Source organism: Ictidomys tridecemlineatus, chromosome 1, assembly GCF_052094955.1.
Source record: "Ictidomys tridecemlineatus isolate mIctTri1 chromosome 1, mIctTri1.hap1, whole genome shotgun sequence".
NCBI classification, from domain to species: Eukaryota; Metazoa; Chordata; class Mammalia; order Rodentia; family Sciuridae; genus Ictidomys; species Ictidomys tridecemlineatus.
The window spans coordinates 110,333,278-110,359,867 of NC_135477.1; the positions used below are offsets into that span (position 1 = coordinate 110,333,278).

General features: G+C 34.7%; 1 long non-coding RNA gene across 2 annotated transcripts in view; it reads left to right on the top strand.

The window, feature by feature from the left end:
• Positions 1-26,590, top strand: part of LOC110598229 (uncharacterized) — a 119,568-nt gene that overhangs the window by 75,671 nt on the left and 17,307 nt on the right. For both annotated transcript variants that reach the window (XR_005727901.2, XR_002484069.3), the window contains one exon: positions 4,563-4,671. This is a non-coding gene — a long non-coding RNA (uncharacterized LOC110598229). The remainder of the gene's footprint in view (positions 1-4,562; positions 4,672-26,590) is intronic.

Here is a 26,590-nt window from a genome sequence, read left to right on the forward strand (position 1 = left end):
ACATACAAAAATGAGTTTCTAAGATTAAGGGCAGGACTGCTTAGTGATCCCAAGGGTCAGCTGCACACTGAGCAGCGTTGGAGAAAGTGGAGAGAGAGAGAGAGAGAGAGAGAGAACCCAGAACCCCCCTATTTATTGGGGAAAAGACATTGGATAGAATATTCCACCCAAATAAGGCAAGGGGTAGGGTTTCAAAGGGTGGAGTCTTGCTTGGTAATGTCTTGTGGTCAGCAGATTGATTGACATCTTGGCAAATCACACCCATCTCAGGTGCTTTGTGGGATCATAGGCAGAGCGAGAGGAAAGGCACACTTGCTTCTCACAGCCCAAACTGTGCGTAATGCCGAACAGTCCCCTAATATGCTCAAATGTGCATAGCTCACATACACAGCCCATGGATGGCTGGAGACAACCCAATGTCTCAGAAATTTCTGAGATCACATGGTAAATATTTGAGGAGACAGATATGTTTAATTTTATTTAAACATTATGCAATGTACACATATATCAAAACATTCTATGATACCCCATTTATTTGCACAATTTTATGTTATTTTTAAAATAGTTGTTGATGGACACACAGAATACATTTATTTTATTTATTTTTATGTGGTGCTGAGGATTGAACCCAGTGCCTCACACATGCTAAGCAAGCACTCTCATACTGAGCCACAACCCCAGCCTACAATTTTATGTTTTTATATATCAGTTAAAATAAATTTAAAAATTTTTATGAGTACCTTTTGTATAGTATTCAGTGATCATGTTCCGTCACTTACAAATGGTTTAATCTGATTTATTATACTTATATCTTTCTCTTTCTCTTTATCTATCTATCTATCTATCTATCTATCTATCTATCTATTTTTCTTACTATCGAGTTGGGGAATCACATATTAAATATTTATATCTCTCACTCACTCTCTCTCACAATGAAGATACATTGAAATAGGTGTTTCTCCCCTTCTCTAGTTTGTTGTTTTTAATCTAATTTTGACTACACAAAATCATATCTAAACCTAGAATTCTGTTGTAAGTGGAATTGTCACTGAATGATATTTAAAAAAAATAACATAAGAGTATGAGCTTTAGTACACAGGTTTTGACTTCTGTTTTTGTCTTTTTGAGGCAAAAATAAAGCATCATATTTAATAAAACATTTTGTTTCTTTCTTTCTTGTTGGACATATGAAACAATGGGGTAAGTGTGATGTTGAAATATTTGATTATTCTTAAGTGATATACATAATAATAGGTAGATCAACTATTAAAATATTCTGAGGATTAAAAGCATCTTGTATACATGTATTTGATACTCAGTCATGCAGAAAAAAGAGTAAGGAAGAGTAGAGAGAGAAATAAAGAAAGAGAGAATGAGAGACAGAGAGAAAGAGAACACAACAGAGAGGGGGAATCCTTTCCTTTCTGGGGCGAATGAACCAAAACCTGTAGTTTGAAACTCATTTAATAACCACCTCTAGCTTACTTCCCTAATTTGAATCACAGCTTCGACAACATTGTCAAGCTAGCAGCAACCTCACTCATCCTTGTTTTGTTTAGGAATACATTACATATATTTGTTGTTTTAGAGAATATACTTCATTTGGAGATCAGACTAGGATGTGTGCTAGGTATATGAACATTAGGTGGAATAAAACGTAAAAACACCGACCTGGAGTTGTGAGTTTCTGATTCTGGCAATCAACTGAATATCTGAAATACTGTAAAAACGGAGTAATCATTTGAGACATGCTTGCTGGTGATAAGTTGTCATCATGGCAGCATCTTATTATTGAACAAGGGGTAATTTTTGAATGGGGATGACTCTTCCAATTTGGACAAGAATACACATCAGGATTCAGGTGCTCACTTCAGTTTCTAGTTAGAGAAATTTTAATTGATCCAAGATCTATATATTAGGAACATGAATCAAACAGATTTTAATAGTAAAATAATTTCTACTCTAATAATATAATCTAGCATTTTTTAAAAGATTCTTTTAAAGATTTAAAAATATCATGTTAAAATTAAAAATAAATGAATGTTTTCAAGCCAGAGTTCATTCTGGTTTAAAATTGTTAAATCATTAATTGGAAGTTTTATTTTAACAGTACTTTTAAAGTAGAAATCTGTCCTCTATCAAGACAGTAATCCTGTATTGAAATTATCCTACAAATAAAATTTTAATTAGACATAGTACAAAAATGAATATGACATTCATTTTCCATATATATAGACAGAAGGATTTTATGTTACTTCTCTCTGTGCATGTGCATTGTTAATAGGAAATTAGTGGCATTTGCTAAAATACTCTACTTAGACCCCTTGCATTTATTTTTACAAAGGAAGTAGTTTACATTTGATGTTGAGTAAAATAGGATAAGTTTTGTTGCTGGTAAATAAAACATGTACCATTTCTCACTCATCTTTGTTGACACAATTTGAATTTCTGATATTTGTCTATCTTATTTGCCAGTCACTGCTATTTATATTAGTAGGCAATGCTATTTTCTATTTAATTTTGGTATGAGCACTATGCAAGAATAATTTTGAGTTTGGTATTTATACACTCTGTCATGCAGCAAACAAAACTCCTTTTAGAGAAAGTATTTCAAGAGAGAGAAGTGATAGTGAAACATTTGACAATTCTAAGAGTAAATCAGATTTAAACTGAATTTTTAAAAACTGTTGCACATCTAAATTCCTGAAGATGCCTCTTGATAGGCATTATAATTGAGATGCTGGTGAGTATAACTGGAGTAGAAGGACAATTTTTGATAATTCTTGGATCTAAGCCTTTAGCTTATAAATATTGAAAATGTGTTAACATGTATTGATGTTTGGTCATGAACTCTGGGGCAGTAAGATACATAAAGAAGACACTGAATACATAATAAATGAAAAAGGAGCTAAGCTTGCTCTTAATTGATGTACTTTCATATGGATTTTTTTTCTCACATGGAAAAGTATTTTTATTGTGAATTTTTGAAAAGGATTGTTTAGTGTACAAGTTTTCCAAACTTCAAAAATTTATGAATAAAATTTCAGAGTAAACTTCTTAGTTAATATAGTATAATAAGGATTCTGGAGATCACTTTAGTCCTATTATCGGTGTTATTTTCTAGCTCAATGCCAGTAATCTATTTTGCAGACTGAGTTTAATGAACTTTTAGGTGAATATTATTTTATATATTATCAAAACCTAGTAGAAGACTCTCCCACCATCAAATGTTTTGTCTTGTACACAGCAGTAAAAGATGTATGAAAATGATTTGAGAATATGAAATTTTTGAAGTTGTACATTCTGTTAAAAAAATAAGGACTTAAATTTCTCTAAACAAGAAGCAATATGGATGTATAGAGGAGGCAGAATTCTTCGTGAACAACAGTAATTAAATGTGTGTGTGTGTGTGTGTGTGTGTGTGTGTACACATATACATATATTTGCCAATGGAAAACTTGCATATCTTACAAATTTTTTTTTGGTTGGTCAAGGAAAACACCAAGCTTCTGATAGTGGAATGAAGTTTTGACTAAGGTCTTGTCTTCCTATCTGAAAAGAGTTCTCTGAGTATGAGTTTCTAACAATATGGGTAATCAGAAATTTTGAGAAGAAAAGAAAAGGCTAGTCTTGCAGGATGTCAAGAAAGGGCATGAACAAGCACTAGACAAAAAGAACACACAGAAAAAGACCCCTAATTGGATGAATACCCAGCTTGTCACAAAAATGCTTAATGATGGAGTAAAGATAAATTTGTCAGTTTCTCATATGTTGAATATTCATCATATAGTCTATGCAGCTGTATCTTAGAATGCCATTTCCTTGTGATAAAAACATAAAGCAGATTATGCTACTAGTTTATTCTTAGAAAGTATATTGTATACCTTATATGCCAAAGTGAGCTATTGAAGAACAGCTTTAAATTATTATTTTGTTATTCTCAGTATATTTTTTTTACCATGTGATCAGACTGGTGGCACAAGGGTTATCCAATTCTTTTTTAAGGTAGGCAGAACATTATTATGTAAGTGAGAATATCTCTAGATGGTGATTCTGACATTGCAATTGATATTTGTTCAGTGTTAAAACTAATACAATATTTAAAGCATATCTGCAGTACACTTTCAGGTATGGACATTGTTCCTGATTATTCATTAGTAAGGGAACTGGTATTAATTATTACTCTAGTAGAATTTGCTGTCTAATACTAAGTCTACTCTTATCCTCTTAGATCTAACAACATGTGTGATTCAAATTTACAGAGCATATAATGTCTTAGAAGTAACATTAATAATATCTTATTGGAGTTTGTAATTCTGTGTCTTAAAGTGATTTAAATGACCACTTCAAATTTAAAAATATCTGTTCATATATTGCTTCATTTTTTGTGGAAAATATAATATTTGACTTTAAAAGGGGACTTGTAGTGCAGGTGGTAAAGATTTTCTCCCATTCTATAGACTCTCTGTTCATGTTCTTGATGTTTCCTTTGCTGTGAAGAAGCTCTTTAGGTTGATGGCATACTATTTATTGATTTTTTGATTTTACTTCTTGTGCTTTAGGAGTCGTATTGAGGAGGTCTGTTCCTGAGCCAATATGATGGAGAGTTGAGCCTACTTTTTCTTCTAGTAGGCGCAAGGTTTAATGCCAAGGTCCTTGATCCACTTTGAGGTGAGTTTTGTGCAGGGTGAAATATAGAGGTTCAATTCCAATCTACTACATATATATTTCCAGTTTTCCTAGCACCATTTGTTGAAGGGACAATCTTTTTCACCAATTTATGTTTATGGTGCCTTTGCCTTGTTAGAGATAACTATATTTATATGAGCATGTATCTGTGTCTTCTGTTTTGTTCCATTGGTCTTCAATTCAATGCTATTTTTGTGCCAATACCATGCCATTTTAGCTACTGTAGCATTTTTGCTACCATACTATACCATTTTTGCTACTATAGCTCTGTAGTATAGCTCTGGTATGGTAATACCTTCTGTATTATTTTTCTCACTAAGGATTGCTTTGGCTATTATAGACTTCTTATTATTTCCAAATGAATTTCATTACTGCCTTTTCTATTTCTATGAGGAACATCACCATTAATCTCCAGGATATACAAAGAACTCAAAAAAGTTATCACCAATGAAACAAATAAACCAGTCAATGAATAGACAAAGGAACTGAAGAAGCACTTCACAAAAGACAAAATATGATTAGTCAACAAACACATGAAAAAATGTTTGACATCGCTAGCAATTAGAGAAATGCAAATTAAAACTATACTGAGAATCCATCTCACTCCAATCAGAATGGCAATTATCCAGAATATAAGCAACAATAAATGTTGGAGAGGATGTGAGGAAAAAGGTATATTCATACATTGCTGGTGGGACTGCAAATTGGTGCAACCACTCTGGAAACAGTATGGAGACTCCTCAAAAACTTGGAATGAAACCACCATTTGACCCAGCTATCCCACTCCTGGGTCTATACCCAAAGAACTTAATATCAACATACTATAGTGATGTGGCCACATCAATGTTTATAGCAGCTCACATCACAATAGCTAACTATGGAACCAACCTGGGTGCCCTTCATTAGGTGAATGAATAAAGAAAATGTGGTATACATACACAATGGAATATTACTCAGCTATGATGAAGAATTAATTTAAGGCATTTCCTGGTAAATAGATGCAGCTGGAGGCTATAATACTAAGTTAAATAAGCCAATTCCCCCAAACCAAAGGCTAGATGTTCTCTCTGATATTTGGATGCTAAATCATAATAAGAGGAGGCAGTTGTGGAGAACAGGACTTCACTAAATTAGACAAAGGGGAATGAAGGGAAGGGAGGAGGATGGAAATAGCAAAGAAATAATTTTCCTGTGTTCATGTATGAATACACAACCAGTGTTAACTCCATATCATTACAACTACAAAAAGGAAGTTATATTCCATGGACATATAATATGTCAAAATACATTCTATTGTGATGCATGACTAAAAAGAACAAATAAAAAATTTAAAAAGAGAAGTAATGGTGATTCTACTAGCATTTGTAACATATAAATATATGTATTTCCTATCAAGTAATTTTCACTTGCTTGTCATGCCATTTTGTAGTGCATTAAATGTTGGCTCCCATAAGATAAATTCAGGCCCTAATTCCTGAAGTTTGCAAATGGTATCTTATTGGAAAAAGGGTCTTTCCAATTGTAGTTAAATTAGGAATCTCAAGATGACAAAAGTCATCCTCAGTATTCCAGGTGGACCCTAAAATTAAGGACTAAAGACACAAAACACAAAAGAAGAAGCAATGTGATTGCTGAGTTAGAGACTAGAGTGGTATGTAAATAAGGACAGCCACAGGAAGCTGAGAGGGAAGGAATGCAATCTCCCTGGAGACTCTCAATACACCTCAATTTCTGACTTCTGGTTTCCACAACTGTGAGAGGAAAAAAAATTTTATTGTTTTCGGTCACTCAATTTGTGGTAACTTATTATGACAGCCACGGGAAACTACTCATCTCATTTTATCACAAACACTTTCTCATGTCATCATTAATATATTGTAACAAAAACAAACAACCAGAATCATGTAAAGGAGGTGGCAATAGGGAGTGAGAGGTTTGAACAGAAAAACTTGTGGCAAAATCAGAAGACAGGGCAAAAATCAGAAATTTCTACTCATAAAACAAGAAATTTCAAAAACACTTTTTTCCCTTTCTTATTCTATTTTTTTCTGATATTGCTATTTACTGTTTTCTACTTGTATAGGGTTGTTTAGGAATAGATCTTTTTTTTCTTCTTTCTACCTTTTTTTTCTTCTTTCTTTGGTACTGGGAATATTGAACCAATGACCTCACATATGCTAAGCAATTAAGCAATAGACTGTTTCTTAACCCTTTGGTTAAGTTAGTTCCAGGAACAGAGTGACAAGAGAAGTTAAGATGTGGTAGTTACAAATCTTAGGAAACCTTTCAAATTTACAAGGAGGCACAGTGCCTTTTAGTCATATGGACAATGCCCTGAAATCCATCCTTTTCTTATATGTAGGCTCAAAAATATTATCACAGCATGAAATTATTAATGTTATTTGCCCAAGGTGCAATTATTAATGCTATTTCTTACCTGAATATATGAAAATATTAAGTTTTATTTTTACAACAAAGTTTTATTTTTACAACATGTTTTAAAAAATTCTCTTGAGTGCTAGGCATCGTGGTGCATGCCTGTAATCCCAGCAGTTTGGGAAGTTGAGGTAGGAGGATCACAAGTTCAAAGCCAGGCTCAGCAACTTAGAGAGGCCCTAAACAACTTGGCAAGACTCTGTGGGAGTGGCTCAGGGGTTAAACACCTTTGGGTTCAATCCCTGCTGTCATTAAAAAAATATTCATATATATTCTTTTTGAGTGGATGTACTTACGTTTTTGTTTTTTTATTTACTTGTACAAATGTTTTAATTTAACTATACATAAGCATATAACCAAAGGATAATAGATGGGCAAGTTTTCTTCATTAATTGGGGGTCACTGATTACTTAGGAAATTAAAGTTTGGACATAAAATAAGCCATCAGTAATTTAAAGACATCTTAGGAAGTATGCTGAACTAACATATATAGAAAGATTATTTCAATTGCATTCAAGAAGTAATTCAACTATTTATGTTCAATAGTGGCTTTCTGTATATTGAATTCTCACATATCATCTTTGGAAGGTATAGTCATTTTTCTTAAAAATTGATGAGGAACTCATGAATTATATGTACTGAAAGTCAGACTTATTGTTCTTTGTAAGAATAGAGATTAAATTCAGTATTATATTTAAAAATCAGATTAAGTGAGAAGCACTGCCTTTTCTATCTTGTTTTATTTTAGAGAACATTATTTTCTAAGAGAAATTGAAAGGATTTTATTAATATTGGCCCAGACCCTGTTAGTAACCTCTGTCCAATAGCAAGATAGGTGGCAGATAAAGGGTTCTCTTCTTTTAGATTAATCTCCCTTTCCCCATCCCTAGCTATCGTCTGAATCCAATTTTATTTATAAAAAATAGAAATTGCTTTTTATTGTTCTCTAGGTAAATGTAAGAGTTTAAACATTTGTGAATGGGTCCTTTTTAGTGAAAAGATTCTACTTCTTGCAACTACCATCCCTTTCTGTCCCCTTACTCACCCTTCAATTATTTTATATTCTAATTATATTGAATTATTAAACCATGCTATTCTGTATCTCTGTACAATTTTATAAACATAGAGAAGTTCTGGATGAGATGCAATCATGTGCAAACATGATATCATTTGTCTTAAAAACTGGAGGACTGAGTGCATTTTCTATGCATTTATTATTTATTTATTTATTTATTTTGAGAGATAGTTTTTTAATATTTATTTTTTACTTTTTGGTGGACACAACATCTTTATTTTATTTTTATGTGGTGCTAAGGATTGAACCCAGTGCCCCATGCATGCCAGGCAAGCGTGCTACCCTTGAGCCACATCCCAGCCTTGCATTTATTTTTTATTCTATTTTTTTTTTGTTACTGGAGATTTAACCCAAGGTCACTTTACCACTGAGCTATAACCCCAGCTTTTTTTTTTTTTTTTTTTTTTTTTTTTTTTTTTTTTTGCGACTGGTGTGGGGAGGTGTCTCACAGAGTTGCTTAGGTCCTTGCTAAACAGTTGAGGCTGGTCTTGAACTTGTGATCCTCCTGTCTTGGTCTCCTGAGCTGCTGGAATTCAAGCATGCACCACCATGCCTGACCACATTTATATTTTAGAATAGCTTGTTCTGAGGGAATAAAAAGAATGGGTAGGTGGTACTAAGGGAACCAGCCAGTGAAGTTCACAAACAACCTTGAACTCAACATGTTGTCCATCATTTGTTCAGATCCCTATTAGGATCATCTGAATTCTATGGAGAAAAATGCAAAGAGGGTTGAAGAAAGGAAGAAAGAAAGAATGAAAGAAAGAAAGAAAGAAAGAAAGAAAGAAAGAAAGAAAGAAAGAAAGAAGGAAAGAAAGAAAGAAAGAAAGGAAAGAGAAAGAGTGAGTCATCAGTCAGCATTTCCCTAGAATCTATGTTCAAAAAAAAAAAAAAAAAAAAAAAAGGAACCACAGCACTGTTGCTTTTTGAGTCTTCTCCCTTTTTGGAACTATACAGCCCTCCTTGTAATTTTGATTACATGAGGGCTACACTGGTGACTCCCAGAGAAATGTGGTCACTATTATGTGATGATACTCTGAATCTCTTGGTACCAGAGATGCCACTGAAAATATACTTTTTTTATAAGTCTATATAAGATAGTATGGTCTGGGCACCATGGCTCATGTCTATAATTCCAGTGGCTCAGGAGGCTAAGGCAATAGAATCACAAGTTTGAGGCCAGCCACAGCAATTTAGTGAGGATCAAAACAACTTAATGAGATTGTCTCAAAATGAAAATTAAAAAGGGCTTGGGATGTGGCTCAGTGGTGAAACACCCCTGGGTTCAATCCTCCCCATCTCCCCCACAAAAGACACTAGGAGTTCTTATAGATGTTTGATGGATGTAGTAGTAGTGGAATTGGTATGGATTGAACATTCTGAATTAGGTAGAGCAAAGATACCAGGAAATTGTGACTGCTGTTTGTATTTTCTCTTTTAAAATGTTCAGAAATTTCACATGCTTTTGAAATTCAAATGTCTTCCCTATTCATACACACTTCCCTTCACCTGTAGGACAGTAGCTTCTGGTGCATGTGGAGGTCAGTAGAATATCAGTTTCTCTTAGAACAAATCCTGGAGGGCTCTTCATTGGTTACAGGTTTGGTTTGGTTTATTCAGTTTTCAAGATCACATGCTACTTCTTTCAAAAAAAGTCCTTCTCAACAACCTTGTTCAAGATCCATAGAGATTTGACCATAATCTCCTTTGGGCTATTTTTATATTTTGTATTTGCTTCTACACATTTGCTCATTTTATATACATTATCTTCCTATTTATAGTGTCTCATTTCTACTATTTTCCAAGTCCCACCCGGTATCTGGCACATACTATAAACTTAATAAATGGTTGAATGAATGAATACACACACTTGTTTTAGTCAGCTTTTTTGCTGCTGTGACTAAAGGTCCTAACCAGAACAATTATAGAAAAGGAAAGGTCTATTTAGGGGCTCACTGTTTCAGAGGTCTCAGTGCATAAGTAATTGGCTGCATTCCTCAGGGCTTGAGGTGAGGCAGGACATCATGGAGCAAGAGTGTGGCAGAGGGAAGCAGCTCCCATGATAATTAGAAAGTAGAGTGAAAGAAACTCCACTGACCAGATACAAATACATACCTCAAAGCCAAGCTCCAATTCCCGCCTCCTCCAATCACACCCTACCACTTCAGTTACCACTAGGTTAATCCCTATCAAGGGATTAATTCACTGATTGGGTTAAGACTCTTACAACCCAATTATTTCTCCTCTGAATTTTTTTGCATTGTCTCACGTGTGAGCTTTTGGGGGATACCTCATACCATAACAACACTGAATGTTACTCTAACGCCAGGAATATTTGTTCAAGCATTATTCAACTTGTAAAGTAGGCTTTTTACCCTTTCAGTACCCACTATCTGCTTTAGCTCTTTATATCCTTCTCAAATATTAAAACCTTGATCTTCTATTCTTGTAGGCAAATTCATTCTGAAGGGTTTTTTTTCCTTCTTTTCTTTCCAAACTTAACTATATAGTGTCCTGATTAATAGAATCTTGCTAAACAAATGTATCTTTTCTGAAATACTTATCTATGTTGCTTTGTTAAATGGCTAAAATGTCTTCCTTCAATTACTATTTAAATGATATCAAATGATGAAATTTCACTAGAAATAAAGTATTTTAACTCAAAGACCTAAGTCCATTATGATTGGGTTTTGTCCCTGTGGCAAGCTTGCTGATCAGATTTTTGATAGGGTGTATTTTTCAGGCATTCCCCAAATCACATCTCTTAATTTCTTATAATGTCAATTCTTCCAAATTTCCTCTAAATTAGTCAATTGCTTTGACTCCAAGATAGCTTATGGCTCACTGAGGAAAGGGCCAGATGTTCCATTTTGTTTCCTAACTCACTTTACTACCCCCATGTACACATGAGAACTCTCACATTTGTCATGTAACATCACTGAGTAGGATAAGATTAGTGGTAACAGTTGCTAGAAAAGCCAGTATAAAGTAATTATTAAGAAATGTCTGTTATTTGTATTCTTTCTTGTTTTGCTTGATAAAAACTAACAAATGAAATCAAACAAATGAGGAAAGAATCTTTTTATAATGACATTATAAGCTGAGACCTACTGGTTTCATGCAGAACTCTGCTTTGTGCACTGAAAGAACTCTAGAGGCCTGATGCAGTTATTGCATCCCATTAAACAAGAGTACAGTTCACAAACTTACTAGTTAATGATTCAATAAAACTGAGAACATAAACGTGTCTATAAAACTACAAAACTTTCTCATCATTATTATTTTCATTAACTAGCTCTGATTTCCACCAATGATTTTAATGGTAAACACTTTATTCTTTCATTTCACATACTGGTTATAGAAATGGGGGCATGCAGGCAAGTGGCAATGTGATGTGTGGGACAAGATTTTTAAAATTGTTTAATCCCCATTCTCTAAGGAAAAAGAAGAAGGGATATTAGAAATCACCGGACACAATTTTATATCTCTGCATATCAGGAAATTGGAGATGTTAAGTGGCTTTCTGTTTATGGTGTTTGAGCAGACCAGAAGTCAGGTCTTGACTGGGATAGACTGGAGCCAAGACTTTTGTCTGCCTCTCAGGCCATTTATCTTTCCTTTACATCATGCAATTCCTGACTAAGACACAGAGTAAATGGTCTCTTGTGGTATCTGATAATGCAAATATGGCTAAGGTGCTCTTGAAAGTCCTTGGTCCTTACTTCCCTGTAAAATGGAAAAATGAACCTAAATCTGATTGCTTATTTTGAAGTATTTTCTAAAGAAATTCTTGGTGGTGGGCATGGAAAAATAAAATCTTTTTGCTTGTTTTCTTCAGTACTGAGGATTGAACTTGGGTTGCTTTACCACTGAGCTACATCTCTAGCCCTTTAAGAAAAAATTGAGACAGGTCCTCACTAAGTTGCTGAGATTGGTCTCAAACTTGAGATGCTTCTGCCTCAGAGTTGCTGGAATTACAGGCATGTGCCACTGTGCCCAACTAAAATCTTTAAAAACCATAGTACATACCAGGGACTATTGTATATTTTTTTAAAAGAAATAATTTACAAAACAAATAATCAGACATTTTCTAGCTGCATTTGGAAGGGGTGTTAAAATTTGAGTGCATTCTGTTTTCTTCCCAAATAAATATTAAAAAGGAACCTACAAAGTGCTTATGATACAATAATAACAGTATGGGTATGACCCTTGGCTTTATCAGACCTACAGTCTGTTGAGGGATGTAGGTAAAGCAGTAGGTAAGTATGACAAAAGATTATGAAAATGTAACATTATAGGGAAAATATAATTGTCACATGGATATTTAGTGATGGCACCTCCTCTAGATGTGGAATCTGAGAAGTTTTGTCAGTGAAATGACATACAAGTTAAGAAATCAAGAATGACAAGAAGTGAACCTAATTAAAACAGAGTTGGCTTGAGATGGACAAGTGTTCCAGGTAGAGGGAGCAGAAAGTGGATATTTTCCAAATTAAAAGAGAAAATAATTTTTTATTTGTGGTGCTGGGGATTGAACCTGGGACCTTGTGCATGCTAGGAAAACACTCTACCAACTGAGCTACATCCCAAGCCCTGAGAAAATAATTTTCTAGGAATTGAGAGAGGTTCTGGATGGTTGAAATATGCTTCCCATCAAATTTTCTTTGATTGTATTGATTGTAAGCACCTAAGGTTATTTTTTCTTAGGGCATACATATTATTCACCAAATGAGTACATTTTGCAGGCCTGGGCATTTAGGTAACAATTTTGGTACTTTTATTTTTTAATGAAGGAACAGAATATTAATCTCCAGATATATTGGTTTTTTTATTACCTTTGCTCACGATGAGTAAGCTTTCATATGATTTAAAGCCTATGAAACATGAGAAGGGAAATCTTCTTTATCCTGAATTTTGTCTGTTGTCACTTGTAACTTAGTATGCTAACATTATGCTCAAAATCCATGTATAACTCATTATATATAATTGTTAACCTGTTTTCAACTCCTAAGATTCCCAAACTTTGTTGTATTTATTTTAGTTCTTTTTTAAGTACAGCAACTCAAAACCATACTTTTTAAAATATTTTTTTTTAGTTTTAGTTGGACATAAAACAGTTATTTATTTATTTATCTATTTATCTATCTATTTATTTATTTATTTATTTATTTATTTTTATGTGGTGCTGAGGATCAGACCCAGTGCCTCAGATATGCTAGACGAACCCCCCTCTGATGAGCCACAACAGCAGCCCTCAAAATTCTACTTTAATGTTTGAAAGTTTCTGAGAATCCTGCCACAATGGAATGTCATAATCAACAATTAAAAGGAAAAAAATAAAGAAAGAAATGTAGAAAATAATTGTAACCAACTTATGTGTATTCAAGCAAATTGGTAATGAAAAATTGGTGTATTTATGTTTTCTTGAATGGAAATGTCTTGCTCCCTTCTGGAACAGGAGGGAGCAACCTATATGTTAGGTTGTTCAATAATAAAGTGATTATGAAGATTCCTAATGCACAGGTTGGTGCCAATAATGTATAATTATTATTAACAATTATAATTGTTATCATTGTGAATATAAATAGCTAATATCTAAGTCATGTTACTAAGTATAAAATATTGTGCTGTTTCTGTGCACTAGTTCATTTAATTTGCATAGCATTCTTATGAGGTAAGCACTCTTTACCTTACAATTAAGGAAATTGAGGCATAGAGTGGTTTTATACATTGCCCAAAATCATACAGCTGAGAGGAAGAATTTGAATACAGGATGTCTGAATTTTGTACCAAAATGAATCTGTAGCTGAAGATAGTAGCATCATAAAAGATTGCAAAATTGTAAACAGCAGTATATCAAGAAACCACTAGAGTATGACATTAATTTAAAGGGTAAGTTTCTTTGGTATGATGGACTATGTTCTTATGGGTGTTTTCAGGATACTTATTCGATTAAAATTAACTTGCAGTACTTGTGGATGCTAATAAGCTGCCCTGTTTACCTTTAAGCTGAACTTTACAAATGGTTTTGTACCTTTATAACCTTGACATTTATTAGGGTTTGAAAAGTGCTATTCACTTTTGGAAAAAAAAAAAGAGTAAATGTACTCCCAGTTAGGGTGCAGTGAAAAGAAAATTCAGTACTATATGGGCTAAGTGTTTGTGTGGTTCTTTATGGCATACCAAGCATTTTTATGCTATTTTATTTTATTATTACAGGTTTCCACAAGAGACAGAATGGGTAATGGACTCCACAGTCCTAACTCAGAAATAGACTGAGTGAAGGAAGGATTAGAACTAAAAAATTGAACTCTCATTATCTTCTCTATATGCTGCCTTTCCTTGTATAATTTATAAGGAATGTATAGAGAATAATAGGTAAGAAGCTGAAGCTCTCCATTAGATAAGCTAGAATGTGAGAATATTCCTTAACTGATTAGCATTACTGAATATTACTTGGTTGATAATGTCACTCCAGACAGTGACGTTCCCAATTATCAAAACTTTTATTTATGGCACATGGCAATTTGCCAGCCCTACTCTTATGTCAGTAGAAGATGCAGCTTCACAGACTTCAGTTCTCCCCTTTACCCTATCTGTCACCACTTTAGGAGAACAGATGCTTATAGAGCATTGCCATATAAGCCCTCAGGAAATATTGGGAAGCTCCTTCATTTTCTCATAGAGAGAACCCATTGACTTTCAGCAAGGATTTTGAAAGAATTTGTCCTTTTAGCAAATAAAGCTATAGTAAAATGTTTTGTAATTAGGAGGAAACTCTCTTTTCACCAATTTCACACTATTCTCTATTTCTTGATAAAATTTGTATTAAAGGAATGTATACTGCATGTTAGAAGATTCAACTCTTGGTCAAAAGTTTTCCACAATCTTATTAAAAAAATCAAATTAATTTAATTAAGTAAATAAGGGTGAGACAAGTGACAAAACAACTGAGTTGATAAATAATGGGCTTGAACTGGCAGCAAAGACATTCTGAAGGAAATCTTGGTAACAGACCCAAGAAACAGTGTTAATCTAAAACACCTGAAATGATAATTCTCTGGAGATATGTGGCAAGTGAAATCAAACTGAAGAAGGAAACAAAAAGTCCATTCTCATTACCCAATCAGATGCTAACTTGATAACATTTTTTAAATTAAAATAGTATTAACATTAATTTTGTAATTATCATACATTATGGAAACTTTGTAATTTTCAAATATTGTCATAAAAAGGTATTTCCTTGATTAAAAGAATATTCATTCTAAAGCAAAATCATCCATTGTTTTAACAAAAACATTTGGCTCAATGCAGACCTGGAAGGCAGCAACTTGAAGAAAGTAAAATAACACAGTGGTTGATAGGCTGAATTGAGGCACTTTGAGAAAGAGAGATTGAGGTCTACCCAGGGCAAACACTTCATGACTTTGGTGAGGAGGTCTGGACTCTGCTTCAGAGATGTGGGCTCTAATCAAATTTGTTATAACTGGGTTTAGTTCAGCTCTAGTTGTTTTAGTTACCCTTACAAATATCTATCATGGATCTGCCATAGACTAGCTATGTGACCTTGAACTAATACTTAACCTCACTGAGTCTGTCTCTATAGCACAATCAATACACTTCCTGTTCTTTTTAGGTCTTAACAGGGATGCCTGAGAACGAATACTATAGCAAATGTGAAGTTGTTTTGAGTTTCTCAGAGGAAAAATACATTGTATACTGGAAATTATTGTTATTATTAAAGTTAATGATTATTATTAGCAGGAAACTGTGATAAACAGCACTTCCAATCAAGTTTTGAGTAACTCTCAGTCAAAAATCAACAGAGTTCAGCTGGAGTTAACGTTATGATGATTCTGTTGGAATAGAAACAAAGTTCAGGCATATTATTATTATTTTTTTCTAGGAAGGACATTGAACCTTAGGTTGATCTAGAACCTGAAGAAATGTTTTCATATATTATTTAAAAAAATAGAATTGAAAGGTACTCAAGTACCAGATAAAATCTATTATGTTAGATGAGACTTCCTTAATTCAATGACTGCTAACTGGCTACAGTTTTTATTATCTTCCTCCACATACCTTCTAGTCTCCTCAACATACAACTGTGAAATAATTGTAAAAGATATGCATTCAACAGTCTCAACTCAGCAACATATAAACGTATAGCATTCAAATCTTTCCAATATCTTGTCAACATTTTGTGTTCCTCCATGCACTGATAAGGCTGAGGAGAGCAGATACATGGTATTTACAGAAAAATACATCAGTACATTTGGTTAATTTGGGGAGTGGCATAATCAACATTATAGTCTGTCTACTTTTAGTAGAGGGTCAGTGTCTTGCTTATTCTTTGACTTGGGCTTGCTGAAGCTCAGGGTATAGCTAAGGACCAGCTTCTCACATGAGGGACTTGAGGCTCTTTATGTGGAATTCAGGGCACCACTGTGGTTGGCCATGGCTATACTGGATGCCTCGTTACACTTGGTACAGCCTATTTCTAAATGTTGGATTCCGGGTGTGACACTTGAGATATGTGTTGACACTAAAAAGGCATTGATTCTATAGCCTTCTACTTTCAGAAATCCTATGGGGACAGTGCCAGCTCTTTCTCTTCACAAGCCCTCATGGTTGGTTGTTCTCTGGGTGGGCTGCTAGGCTTGCCCACCAAGTCTAACTTTGCAGCCTTGTTTAGCCCCTGACAAAATACCACAACCCCTACCGTGTAACCTCAGCTCAAAAAACAAAATGAGGAGATCAATTTTTACCCTTTTCCTAATTGTTTGCAAGTCCTGGTGCTCAACAAATAGTTCTATAATGAGATGCCTTGAGATTGTGTACCTATGGCTGCAAAGGTGAGCATAAAGGAAAAGAGTTCTAGTGCTTTATAAATTCTCACCTTTAATATTACTTCCACAGATACCCCTTCTCTCGTCTATTGATGCTCTTTATAGTTTATTTGGTGACAAATTTTGGTTTCATTGGAAACTGTTAAAGCCAGGTAATTGTCAGAGAAAATGCTTCTACATTTCTCCTCCCTACATTTCCCTTGAGTGGATCTGCATCTTTTAGAAATGAACTTTAAGGAGTTATTTATATCCATCCTCTTTAGTTTTGCAAAACAATACATAAATATTTCATGGTGAAATCTACATCCTAAGATATATTTGGGAGAGAAAAAGTCTAGGTTAACCAATTAGAAACAATATCTACCATTTTTTGAATACCTATTATGTTACAGAAATGTGTCATATATTTAAAACACACACACTTTTCTCATAAATTAAAATGTAACCATTATTTTCCCTATATAGCTGATTTAGAAGCTGATTCTAGAAATCACCATATTCCTAATAAAAGGCAGAGGAGATGTTGAAGTCCAGGTTTGACTAGCTTCAAATTCTATATTTTTTCTGCTGCCATAATTTATCTCTTAGTCTGACATTTCTCTAGGTTGTTCATTATCTACACCCTGTTCGTTAGCATAGAAATTGCCTTTACCTTGTAAGTCTTGGAAGAGCCATATCCACCTCCCCCTATAGAGAATGGAAATATTAGATACTCACTTCCCTAATCTTCCTTGCAACTAGACCAGAGACATATGACCTACATACTGTCAAGTCAGATATACGTCCACAGAATAGATGGTACTTCGAGGAGTTCTCTGTCAGCAGTAGCTGTTATAGAAAACTTGAGTTTCAGGGTATAAGAATAGTGAGGTTAGTCTCTGAATCTAAGGCTCAAGGATAACAATACTGGTAGCGAAAAATGCAAAGTCCAGTGTCTTGAGATGGCAGGTACAATGTCCTGTCAAGCAGGTCAGTGGACTGATTTGGGGCATAATTTTGGCTGGGTAAGTCATGCCTCTGTTTCCCCAATATTTCCCATTAGTCTGAGATCTATTTAATATTCTTGTAATAAATACCTTCCTTTTTAATCATTTTAAGCCTATCTTCTTCCATTTTTAATTTGTATTTTCTGGGTTTGAGGACTATAGAGTTTATCGAAGAACTAGATAGCATTACTCTTGGATATATTTTACAAAGGATTATCCAAATTTCCTTATAAACTATGATTTTTAGGATATAAAAATTTGATCATTGCAACATACCTGACAAAATGCAAGTGCACAAATGATTTTTTTCTTGCATCCTCAGAAGTATGAGCTTTGGAACTTATGAAAAGATAAACAAAATAAAAATTTCAAGTGAGTAATTTTATGAAGTGATGTCCTTCACTTGCCATCTGTCTAGCAATATCTGCTCAGTTCAAGTATTAACTCACATGAAGTATTTCCTACTTTTTTATTTCTTGTCCCCTTTCTAACTACAGATCTCTTCTTTGGCTTTACCTTCACATTATTCTTTACTACTTTATTTTACTGTATTTTGGTTTTGCCGTTAACCTCATTCCTTACACACACATACACATATTCTTAATTTAATGGTTCCTTGGAAGCACATAAAGTCTTCTCATTTGCATTTTTTTCTCCAAAGTCAAGTTCAATTCCTGGTACTGACTAAGCAATGAATATTTATTTGAAGAAAATAATAAATACTGTAATTTTGGTATGAAAAATTCCCCAAATTTCTTTTCTTTTCTTTTCTTTTTCTTTTTTTTTGCTTTAATCAGATTTCAAGAGAGAATTCTCTGGTTGATTTATTTATGTGGTTCCTCATTAAGCTTTCATGATTTACTTGTCTTCTCCCCAAAACTTAAGTTCCTTCCTTTCCACATTTTCTCCCACTCTCAAACCCCTCCATGTAAAACTGCATATAACTGTTGCACCCTGTATAACAAGATAACCCAGTATTCGTGACTATTGTTTCAAACTCTAAAGTATTTTCTGAAAAGTATTGATATTAATATCAGCACATTTTAAACTACTTTGTCCTTTTACTTTTTCTGATCTCATTTCATTGTAACCGTGTTTAATCCATTGACATAGGAGGAAGTTTTTTATTGTGCAATGACAGATGATTTGTGTTAGGTTTTTTTTTTTGACATTTTAAGTATAATGTGATGAAGAGAGAAGTTTAGATTGGATGTAGACATGCCTTTAACTTTATATGCTGAGAGCCTGCCTTCCAAAGTTCTGAGGTACAGTCATTATCCTAGTCTGTCGTGTAAAACACTATTTGTGTTATCTGTCTCAGAATTCTGAATTTCAAGCTGTGAAATATGGGGGTTCCATTTTGTAACACTCCCTTTCTAGAACCTACTCTTTATTTTCAAAGAGAACAAGGGTTGTAGTGGAAGAAAAGAATGAGGATAATAATGGCTCCATTTTTACAAGCACCCTGGAAGGTTTTTGTGATGTAACTTCTGTAAATTTAAGTAAAGGCAGGTGAGAAAGACCCAGGGGCTCCAGCCACACAAGGCTGCCCTACATGTACCTACTGTTCCATCTAACCCTAACTCTCTTCTAGTCTTTTAAAGGAGAAAAGAAAAAGACATGAATAGTGCCTGTCTGTTGTACTGCAGCCTGGATAGAATAAATCAGAGCAGAAATTATACATCTGGGATTTGGAAAACATTAATTATAACTGATCATAGAACAAATTGACATGGACTGGTGAAATGTTCTGGCCTTTCAGTAGATTTAAATACATAGAGCAAATGCAAGGACAAGCACTAGTGTGACCTTGGTTTTCAGCCAATTTCTTTAAATATCCTTTTATAATTTCTTCTACATTTTGAGTTTTTTAAAAAAGAAATAACCAATTGAGCTCCTTCTCTAGAAAGAAAAACTATATTAAACAGTAAGTTGTATAAAAAAGATTACCTTCAAGTCATTTGCAGTTTAGTAGGGGGGGAGGAGTCAAAGAAATATGCCAAATTGTAAGATTTTTAAACAATCATCTTATGTTAACTAATAACTTTGTGCCTCAAATGATTATAAACACTTTAACCATGTGATCTCCTTGAATCTTCCTAACTCTTATTATTAGCAGCATTTTACAAAGAAGGAAACTGAGGCATGGTAAGGTTAGGCAACATGCCGAAGATCACAAAACTAAAGAATGATAGAGCAGAATTATAAAACCAGACAGTTTGGCTGCCAAACGTGTGCTCCATGACCTTGCTGTTTTATACAATAACAAAAGATGACACAAGGCAGTAGATACTAAATTAATTTGTATTTCAGAGGTGGCAAAAGATGATGTGGGACAAATCTCTTTGTTAGTGTCTGGGCTAAGCTCTGTTAGCCTGAATGTTATTTATAAACATTTATGTATGTTTTTTAAAATTTTAGTTAATTGCCAGTAGTTGAAAATGGAAGGATTTTATACATAAACATCTAGATTTGGACTTCTGATAATTCAGATGATTTGGATATCCTCTTCCCACATTCTTCTGAGAAAGCATTGAAGCTGAGTAACTTCTACTTACTTTTAAAATGGCATTTCCCTTTAATTTGGCATAGTCCCTATTGCTCCCTTTTTATTCCTATGTGTCAAGTGTCAGTTGCCATTCGCCATTCTTTTCCTTTAGTGTTTTTCCTTTTGTGATAGAATTAGGGAGGAAAATTATTTCTTTTGTTTATGTCTATATTGCATGAGAAAAATGAGAAATATATGTAGATACAAGATGTTTAGACTTACTCACTCATGTTACCTGCCAGATTTGTAAGCCTAAGGTTATTAAACTGGTCATCTATAACACAAGACTCACTTGGGCAGTAAAACTTTGCTGAAAAAAAAAATAGTATATTTACTTGGGTCTGAGAGAGTTGGTGAGAATTTTGTAGACAGAATGAGGCAGAGTTAAGTATGTTAGGCAAGGTAGGAAGGTTAAGTGGGTAAAAATCACACTGCCATTTTTACAAAATGAAGGTTCAGTAAAAAAACAAGCATTACTCAAGTTTTTTTACTTGTGATGGTTTTGGTGGCTTCTAAGGTTGAAATGCATAGAATGCTTAAGTATATCTGAGAATATTTTAATGGAAGGACCAGTCATGTTTTGAAAGACACAGATACACAAAGGCATTTACACATGAACATACACATGCTCAGATATATACATATACACAAACACATGTGCATCTACATATACTCATAATACACATGCATATACAAATGCATACACATATTTACCCTATTTTCCCCTTTGAATTGTCTAATGGCAATTCATGAAACATAGGCTAATACAATTGCAACAGTAACTGAATTGCTAAATCATAATATATCAAAAGATAATAGGTATCAGAATTAGTTTAATTTCCTTCAGGTAGGCATCTATAGCATCCATATGGTAATGGATAAAGGAAAGACTAAGAGATGAGCCATGATGCTTTAAAGATAAATGACCATCTTGATGTATGACCAGCCATTTTATGATCTGGCTTTCCAAGTCACTGACCAAAGGTTTTATCCCTGGCAAAACCTTCTGTTGTCATCTTATTTTTATTAGACTTGAGTGCAACCTCCTACCACCCTTGCTCCGTAGGGAAAAAAATCAAGTAACAAAAGATATAGTTTTAAATAAGTTGTTAAACTGGCATCTTTCAAAATGATAGAAAACAATTTCAGAACTGTGCTTGAGTGCATTTGACTGCATATCTTTATGTCCAGTAAACCTCACTGAGCATCAGTTTGCTACACTTCACTGTACTAGAGGTAGCTCTTAATGCCATAGTCCATTCCAATTTATTTTATGCCAGGAAATTAGTACTTCCTAAAATCCAGAGGCACAATTTCCAGTCTTATGTATTCTGCTTTAAAATGTCACATCTAAACAAGAAGCAAATATTTGGACTCCCTTTTGCTCCTCCCCATTCCTATCTTTAAAAGATTAGCTATCAGAGCAAAGTAATTTGTGGTAACTGTGCAAATTCTTAAGATGTAGCCTGGCTGAGCTACTTCTGTTCAAAACATAAAATATTTCTTAATAAACGGCTTGAAGCAAAATAGAAATTTCACAGGTGTTAAGTCTATTTTCTCTCTTCAGATGTAACTGTTGATTTCAGACATGCAGATTTAGGACCCATGCATGATAAAATTACTGTCCTGAAGGTGCGTAATAACAAATAAGCATGAAAGGTTGAAAGCATATGCAAAGCACATATGAAACCAAGTGCTAACCAGGTTTTGGAATTGAGAAGTCTCATAGAATTTGATGCAGGGAAAAGGGCTTAGATATTTTGGGATCTTGTGCTGGAGCCACTAATTTTTATTTGTAAGGAACTCCCTTCCTTCCTTCCCATCTCTCTCCCTCTTTCCTTCCTTCCTTTCTTTATTCACTCCTTCCTTCCTTTGTAACATTAGCACCTACTCTGTGCTAGTCACTTTAGAAGAAAAGGGGAGCATAAGCACCTTGTACTGGTTTGCTAGGGTTGCCATAACAGAATGCCATCAATTGGGTGGATTAAATAACAGAAATTCATTCCTTACAGTTCTGGGATAGAAACCCAAGATCCAGGTGTCAGCAGATTCAGCTGTCCTGAGACCTCCTCTTTTATTGGCTTGAAGGTAGCTAGCTATCTCGTTGCTGTGTCCACACATAGCCTTTTCTCTGTGAATAGACATATCTTTGGAGCCTCTTCTTCTTGTCATAAGGACATCACTCACAATAGATTAATGCCCACCCTTCTGACCTTATTTAAGCTTAATTACTTTTTAAAAGATCCTATTTCCAAATACAGTCACATTCCAAGATACTGGAGTCTAGGACTTCAACATATCATTTTTGGGGTGTGGGGGATACAGTTCAATTCACAGCACCCCTTAGGTAAGGTCCCTGTCTTGGAAAACCTTATGATATAACAGGGGTGGGGTGTGGGGTGTTATGGCTTATATACGTGGCATACTCCAAAAGCTCATGTGTGAGATAATACAAGTAAGTTCACAGTGAAATGACTGGGTTATGAGAGCCTTAAACTAATCAGGGCATTAATCTCCTGATAGAGACTAAAAGGCAAGTACAATGTGTTTGGAGGAGGTGAGTCATTAGGGGTATGCCTTTGAGGTATATATTTTGTCCTTGGAGAGTGGAGCCCTTGAAGATTTGGCTCTCTCTCCCGCTTTCTGCTTCTTGGTAACCATTTCCTCAGCTGCTTTCCTCTTCCACACTCTTTCACCAAGATGTTCTGTCTCACCTCAGGTCCTAAGGAATAAAGTCAGCCCATCTGTGGATGGCTGAAACCATAAGCCCCAAATAAACTTTTCCTCCAAAATTGTTCTTGTCAGGTCTTTGGGTCATAGCAGTGAAAAGGCTAACTAAAACTGGGTGGAGGGTGTAAATAGAGAAATAAACAAAAGGATAAATCCCTGGGTCAGAGTCATCACTCTACCTCTGAATTTCTTAGCAATTTTCCTGCAAATGAAAAGGATACTATGTAGGATTCCTTACAACATTCATAATATTCTATTCTAAGTTTGTGCCTAAAATTAGGCTTAAAACACAAAGTAAAATACATATGGAAAATGGAATGAGGGGCTCTGACTAGGCAACATGATAGTAACTAACTACTCTTTCTAGGGGTAAGGATGGAATTTCACCTTCATCATTCCTCTTCAGTTTTGAAGAATGGTTCCTTGTCTCTCATGTGTTATAGGGAATTGATGATTATTGTCTTTCCATAACCTACCAAGTTTGAATTCTGACAAAAAGGAATACAATTTTAAAAATAAAAAAAGTTTCCAAACAAAACACTTTGCCTTGGATTTAGGCAGACATCTCATTGTCCGGATTCAATGAGTGTTTCCCCGAAAGAATTCCAAAAATACGTACTACCATATCAATAACATAGCTTGCTTCCATCATAATTTAGAATGAACACAAAGGAAATCCTTAGTGTTGCATATTCAGTGACAGATATGTAAGGCTTATTTTCATAAATCGTGATTTTTCTCTGTGAAAAATGACTTCCCTTTTCTTCCTTTTACCTTTTATCCAGTATGAAGTAATTTAAAAATCCATTAACACATATTGCCATGTTAATTGGATGATATTCTTCAAGGTCAAGAAACTATCAATAGATATTGAATAGTGACTATAAATAAACTCATCACAGTAATTAGATTTGTCAATTAAAATTGGGAACAGCTAACTCTTTATGACTGGATTAAAGGTGGATCACTTTGGGAAAATAATTTTGTTCAACATAATAGATGAAGATTAGATGATGATCTCATATGCAAGTTTGACCCCGTGAATGAAATAAGATTGTGATTTTTTTTATAACAACAGATTCAGAAACTCCTGGAAATGTGGATACTAATGAATTTTCTCAAAAATATGAAAAAGTAAAACTATTGGATAATATTTACCAAGAGGGTACTTTAATGTTAAAATATAACATTAATTAAGACCTTGATCTATGCCAGGCTGTGTACTAAACTTTTAAATGCATCATCTCTTTCATTCCTCATGAAATCTGCATGAGGTATATAATTATCTTCTTTTGCAGGTAAAACTTTTCCAAGGTCACTTACACTACTAATAAGTGATGGATCTGGATTAAAATTTAAGTTCATCTGACTCCAAGCCTGATACTCTCTGCACCTCTCTGCATGTGCATGACTAGATAAATATTTTAATTAGTTTCACTTTGTTTGCTATCCTCTCCAAGTCAGAAGGTTTCTGGTGAAGGAGAACAATTCTTGTTTTTAAATTTCATGCATCTGAAAAGGTTGTTCTGAAATCCAGGTCTCATATTTATGGCATAGTTTTCTTTTTTTAATCTGGAATTTTGTTGGTCGCACAGAATTATATATTTTCCCACAGGTTTTCTCATTAGAAAAGACATAAATTGCAAAGCAACTTTAGTGTCCCTGGTCTAGGAGTGTCAGATACTTGGTGCATGGAAGAGAGGTGTGATTATCAGTTCTGTGGCTGCCAATCTGATATATTCACTCAGCAAATAATCAGTAAGTGCCTCTTATATGCTGGGACTGACCTAGGTGCTATCAATATAGCAGTAGAATTTTAAAAGAAAGTATCTGAACTTAAGGGCTTATATTCTGGGGGTAGAAAAACAAAAAACAGCACGTAACCTCAGATTTGTCTGACCTCAAAGTGCACACTTTACCATCCACCATTCGGCCAGCGCAATGGTTTCATTAATGAGGTTCTTGGCATAAAAGTTAGCTAGCGAGATCGAAATAAAACACACAGACTCAGTTACCTTTTTCTATGACCAGGTCCGAGACGGCTCCCCTCTCTGGCTCCCACCTCGAACCACCAGTAGGGCAGCAAGGATTACTCAGGGTGAGCAGGAGAGAGAGAGAGAGAGCACACTAGAAAGTAGCCTTTTATTGGGGAACAAGAATTTCAGGGGAGAATTCCATCCAATGAAGGTTGAGGGGGGGCCCCCGAACTCCAAGGTCAGGGTCAGTGATTGGGCCCCCGGGGTCAGTGGTCAGTTACACCCCCACACGGACGGGTTCTCTCATCAGGAGAGGGCCAGGAAAGCTCCGAGACACAGCCAGAGCGCCTCAGACCCAAACCGGGAGTCGCCCAGTCACGTGTGAGAATGGCTCTCCACATTACCATGAAGCTATTGTGCCTTCTCCTATCTGCTGAGACACTTTTATTTATTTATTTTTTTTAAATAAATGATTGTTAGTGGTCCGAGGAACTTTTGGGGGTTACATAAAGTATGTAAGTAATAGCTGGGGAGTAAGATGCTAAACTTAGATTAAACTTGGTGTATCAAAGTGTCACACTAACACAATAAGGAATGGTTCATAATTTATAATTGTTACAGTAAAATGCCTGGAGTATGTGGTGTGCCAGATCTCCAAGAGGAGGAGCACTAGAAACTTCTATACTGAGTGAAGTGTCACTGCACAGAATCAGTGCTAAAAGTCAATGGGAATGCCAGATTTTTATTTATTTAGATAAATACTGATATTGATCACTCAATGTGTTAGGCTGTAGGTAATGGAGACCAAAGAAGACAAAGAGAATATTATCCCCAAATAGTCAAGGTTTAGTAGGAAAAATTACTATAAAATAATTAAAACACTATTTGCTAAACATTATTATATAAATATATGTGTGTGTGTGTATGTGTGTGTGGGGGGTGATATTTAGGTTGGATAATAAAGGTTCACTAGAACTTTTCTAGGGAAGAGATGAGGGTAGGTCTATGAGGGTTTTCCAAGTAATTACAAGCAAATATTTGAAAGCATGACACAATAGGGCACATGATATCAACTATCTTGGCAAGGATAGGATATTGACCATAAAGGTCACTGAAATGAGGCTGAAGAGAATAGAATGTGTGCTGTGAATGGCTTTTGATCTCACCAGAAGAAGGTGAACTTCCTATGCTTCACAAACTGGGAAACAGATGCCTCAGGGAATGTATGGTTGTTGCTAGTGATACAGACCTACAGACCTGGCCACTTTTTTCAATTGCCTCAAGGGAAAAACAAAACAAAA